Raw genomic sequence first — 6,000 nt, forward strand, 5'->3', positions numbered from 1 at the left:
TTGTAAGCTGATCATTGCATAAAGAACTATGATTTGATTGCCAGTGATACACAGTAAAGCCAAATATGGAGCAATTCTCTCTGACAGAAAACAACCGTTTTGATTTGAAGAGTAAGTGGACAAATAGTTCAAGCTTTCAGGAGTTCTGCTTTTCAACTTCACAAAGAATTCTGAGGTTTTTTAATCAATTGGCGCAAATGTAATTAACACATCAAATATCTCTGTGCATGGAGCGAGGCTGAAACGAAGTGCTGAATGGTTGTAACCTCTGACCTTCCAGACTGACTGTCTTTAAGAGATGATGGGCTGCGATTTGTCTTTACTTATTTCAGAGGTTCTTTACATATTCTTCATAACTGCAGTTGTGGAATGAGCCCATTTATAGCATGCAAACATTACCTCTACACAACACAAGGGCAAAAAGTTCAACTAATTAATCTTAGACAAGCTGCACCTTGTAATTGGAAAGCATTCCAGTTGATTGCTTTGCAAAGCTGCTTGAGAGAATATCGAGCGTATGTGAGTGTGAAAAGCTGTCATCAAAGCAAAAAGAATCTGAAATATAACACACATTTTATCGTTATTGTTAAAACACCTGTATTTACCCTATGATTCCATATGTTTTCCAGTGTAGGAGATGGGGAAAAATATAGGTCTATCTATATATTTCTGTATATGAGAACCTTTGTGATTGGAAAAAATGCCTTCAAAGTTGCAAAGCCAAAAGTCCTCACCAACGGGAGTTATTGTCTTCCACAGAATAAACTGTTTCTTAACTGCCTGAAACACCTATTTTCCCTCAGCATTTTCTTCTCTTACGTGTCTACATCACAGTGAAATACATCTGCATGTCTGTCCACTGGTTTGACACGCTACAAAAGAGGAATTTCTTTGATTTTCAGTTGTCCAATCAGAGCTCACTGGGCCCTTTTTTTTTTAAAGAGACGGGAGTGAAATCAAAGCATTTCACACAGAAATTCACAATGGATGTGAATGTGAAAAAAGTCTTTTTAAGGGTTGGAGGAGTTCTGAAAGTATTTTCTTACTTTGTGCCAGTGCTGGGAAAATCATTGTCCAACTCTCGTAGCCTTCAACTTGTGGTCTTCAATATGTTAATCAAAACAGATTATGTTATTGGCTAAACAATAAAGCTTAACTGAGCATTTTGATATTAAAAATGCAGGAGAATCAATAACCAAACACTGTCAGCAGAATGGGGAACTTGACTACGTTGCACTTGACCACAAAAGCGAGCCCGTGCTCACCGATTTGTGTACAAGCCATGGATTATATCAGTTTAACTACAAAGAATTTATTCAAACAGTTTGTCTGACTGTGTTACCCTCGCCTGCTGCCCAGCACACTTTGCCTTGCAGCCTAAATGGATGCTTTCACCCCTGTTTTGTTTACCCTCACAAGTGTACACATATGCAGGCACACACCGTTAGCCAGGCACATTAAAAAATAAACAGGGCCCTTCAAGCAGCTCACAATAAAAGCTGTGAAAAGAAGCACAATGGTAGATGCACATGCAACACATTAGATTTGTAAACACTCCTCTATTTCTATATGTTCATATTCTAACAACAACAAAAAGCAGTGCAAACATCTCTCTCTACTCATACGTGTGCAGGAAGCCACTCGTGTGTAATTTCACTCCTTGTATCATTGAGTGGCAGGGCAGAAAGTCTCTCCAGCCCATCTGTATTCCTGGTTGTGCGTGAACTGCACTCTAACGGATGGGCTTGTCCACAGGCAGCCCAGAAGAGAAGCAAAGTCGAGTGTTAGTATTAGTACCCCACACTGGGACTGCCTCTTGCTACTCTCCACCTCCAGGCTTGGTCAGACTTATGAACCTGATGAGTATTTTTTGGGGTCAGCAGGGTTTTTGTGTGTTTAAGGATTCGAGAAACCTTTATTGTCCTACCAGCTCACATTTCTTTGTTTACGGTACGAAATTAGGACTCAGGTCCCGGTTTAAGAATCCATGCACGTGTCAGTCTTGAGACCACAAAATCAAGGAAAGGATAGAGATAACATTGAACAAAAGAGAGAATAAATGAATAGTAATTAGTAAAACTTGAGTAAAAGCTGTTTTTGTGTGCACACAGGCATTACTGACTGTATTTCTGAGGTATTTTACCATTGTTTTTATTCATTTTCTATTTGTGGATGACATGCAGCAAACATACCCTGCCACTCAATCTTGGATCGAGCAGCTTCAGTAAAGATTATCTTTGACACATTATTGTAAGATGTTTGAGCCATCTGAGCTGCTCGCTTATATTTCTAATTTATTTGGTACTATACGCACTTAATAAGAGGGTACAGCTCATTTCCAGGTTTTCCACTGTGTGAAATTATTTCCTTCAACTGCAGCTATTGTTTCTAAATGGGCACTCCAGTAACATAGTGTTGCAGTGCTTTAAGTATGGGAGACACCCCATTCATCAAGCTCCAAAAACACTTTAGGTTACAGGTTACACTTTAGAACAGGCAGTGGTTGCAGCCAGAAACACCGCAAAATGAAAATGGTAATTATATGTAGTTTGTCTTCTTTTCTGCATCTCAGTAAAAACAAAAAGTTCACTGCCTGTGCGATTTTCTCCAGGATGCATTCTATTAGCTTTAGATAAAAACAAGAGATCAACTAATAGTGAGCTAACAGTTCGTCTTTTGTGAATGTTGTTTTATGAAGCACTGCATAGTGTCATCTAATGCAGAAGGAGACATTGCAGAGGTCAGTGTACTAAGAGGGTGGTTGAAAACGTGTTGCAGGTTTGAAGGTTTTTGTCATCTGAGATGCTATGACGCTTGCGAGTGATGTCAGCCATGACAGTGGCTTATGAGATGTTCTGTGTGTGATCAGCTGAGGGTTCGTGTTGTCTTTTCTTCTGCTAGTTTAAAGATCAGTGCTTAGAATGCAGGTTTAGGTGCTGACTGTGTCCTCTAGTAGCTCTAATGCCATTAGTGTAACTTGTCAGCAAAAAACAGTTATTGTCTTGATGATCTTTTTCTTTGTGAGGGATGGTGAGTTATGTATACCAAAGAAAATTCACCTTGATTGTAAGGATTAATACCCCCCCCCCTCTCTATATCCTCCCTCCAGACTGTCTCTGCTATTATTTTGTCTTACTTTGCCTGGTTAGTTTTGTTGCTGGAGTGATTAAGTGTTAGTGTGAAGCATGAACCCAACTAGTAGAGACCCCTGTGGCTTCAGCGATGCCAAACTAAATATCAGCTGCACAAGCCTCTAAACGGCATCTGAAGACCTCCTTCTTTTCCACTCTAATGGCCCCTGTGATGCTTCCCTGGAGGCTGACGCTCAGCAAGGCAAAACTTTCACTGCAGCACTGACACATGACAAGGCGAAAAGGGCTTTCTTTACAGAAGCTGTATTAGAGGGCAAAGTTTACACTAGTCGTATACATTAGCGCTTGTAATATCTCCCAAGTGTGATTACCTTTATGACCAGACATCTCACTTACACAGAAAGCAAGCCCATTTGCTAAAAGGTGCACAAAAGCAGAGGAGAAAGAAATAGATGTGTCAGGCAATGCTGCTCCTATTAACAGATTCTTGCTGTGTGAGTAGCAAGTAAAACAGACCTAAAAGACTCAGTATTTGCATTATCTTGCATAATTGAATCTCTAATTCAATTTGAAAGGCATTAATTTGAATCCTTTCTTGTGGCAGGGTGCTCTGTAAAACTGCTTTACCTTAGGGAGAACACAGAGACGCACTGCAGAGAACATGCACAGATTCTCTTCAAGTTGAACCTTAAGCCTCATTACAAAGGTGGCCAAACTGTGCTTTCCAGGGTTTGACTTGAGAGCCCCCCCGAGAGCCTGGGCTTCATGGCGGGAGGAAATAAAGCAGAACTTCAAACCATCCTTCAAATCCAGGGTGTTGTTAGCTTATGTTCACACAAAGTACTGTTTTACAACAGCTCAGAAAACAGAGGCAGAAAGTTGAAAGTAGGTATGTTATTTGTAGATTAAAGATCTTATTCAAAGTTATCTTTAGCTGTAGAGACAATTTTTATGAACAAAGCCTACTTCTGAAATGTTGTAGCCCTTTGCACTATAGTCTGCAGAAATATACAAAAATAATTTCAATGCAAAATGTGTAAAAAGAAATGAAAATATGTCATTACCACAAACCTCAGGGCTCAAATAAAATAGAATCTTTTCACCTCTGGTACTTCCTATGGGCAATGAGCCTGATGTGTGTAAACAGCATGCTGTAGCTGTAGTGATTCTATTTAAAGATTAATTTATATTTAAATCTGATGCATACATGTAATTCACAAGGGTTGATTTCTAACCTTGGAAAAAAGTATTTTACAAAGAAAGAAATGTTCTCCCAGAGTGTATAAAAGTGGATATAGCAATCAGTCAGACTGTATATAAGGATCTGTCTGCACTACTTTGACACTTATAGCTCAGTTACGGCTCTGGCAAGTTTTATATGAGCCTGATTAGTCCAAAAGTTTAGGAAATGGGCATACCCTGAACTACTGCATATGTTGTTTTAAATGTAAATAAATGGACTGTACCCATATTATACTTTTCTAGTCCTACACTACAACACACTGCTCTTTTGTCTATCGCACACATTCACAAAGGCAACATGGGGTTCAGTGTCTTATCCAAGCACACTTTGTCATGTAGTTGGTAGAAGCCGATATTGAACGCCAACCTTCCCATTGGCATATGACTTTTCTTCCTTCTGGGCTATAGCTGACCCAAATGTGGCCCAAATGTCATAAGCTTGCTTTAACATGGGTACAAGCGTTGTGAAGGTCAGATTTCCCCAAAGGCCCAACAAAATAGCAGATTTTGGCCCTGTTTGGTGTTTATGTTGCTTCACTCATTGTGAATCTGCAACTTTATTTAAGGCCAGATGTGTGCCTTAAGAAAACTCCGGGTATTTTAGCCTAAAATCCTTTGGTTTCTGGGAAGGGCCTGACAAATTTGTGCATTTTTGTGTACCTTAGTGCAATATCAGGGAAGAGCATTTAAGTTATGTCTTACAAAATATTCCACAAACCTCATGCTCACAAAGTTTCTCTCAAGAAATACTAATTAGGCAACTCTTTTAGGCTTATCATTAACATCTGTAGACTTTTGCCTTGGTTTGACTCATTAAGAACAAAGGAGCTCCCCATAGAATTACTATACATGTACTTATAAGACTTTATTTTCAGTTTTTTGGAAACCAATTGCAGTGATATAATCAAATCAAATCGTATCAAAGCTTGGACTTTACTGTCTGTCTGTTTTCTTTGTTTGGTTCCAAATTTTTAAGGCTAATGTTAAAACCTGTTGTTGACATGATGTTTAAAGCATTCATGCGCTCAACCTATCAATGAATAATCATGTCATGGTTCTAATTTGAGCTGGGATCTACTCTGAGTTAGGAGCTAAAACAAATGCATTTGAAAGAAATGTGACTGCTCTGGGATTTGGATTCAAAGGGTCCCATGGGACCCACCAAAATCTCTTGGGAGCAGATTGTTTTAATATTGCAATGAGTGGAAGCAGATGGTCAGATAGAAAATATGGGTCCAGGTACTGGGACTTAACCAGTTACCAGAGAGATGGAGTCAACAAATGAAGACCTACATCTGGACAAATTCTGTGTTGTGGAAATCTTAAACTCAGTAAACAGGAGACAAGAGAAGCTACAAATCAGAGGAATAATCAGATTGTTTGCAGGTGCACAGACAGGAATGGACAGTAACAGTCAGAGATAGAAATGAAGTTAAATTAAGAAAACAGTCAAACAAACAATGCCACATGAAAGAGGTGGTACTTCTTCCAAGTGTCATTAGATAAAGCATATAAAAAGATTACCCATTGACTGGTAAATTCAAGACCATTTTTAGCTTTATGACTTCTATCTTTTGTGTCATTTCTCACCGGAGCAGATTACCTTTTCTCCACAAGCAGCTTTGATATGTTTTTTTTAGCTTGTTTTAGTCAGTTTTCAGTGAAT

Source organism: Leuresthes tenuis, unplaced genomic scaffold (assembly GCF_036924035.1).
Source record: "Leuresthes tenuis unplaced genomic scaffold, fLeuTen1.0.hap1 SCAF_8, whole genome shotgun sequence".
In the NCBI taxonomy this organism is placed as follows: domain Eukaryota; kingdom Metazoa; phylum Chordata; class Actinopteri; order Atheriniformes; family Atherinopsidae; genus Leuresthes; species Leuresthes tenuis.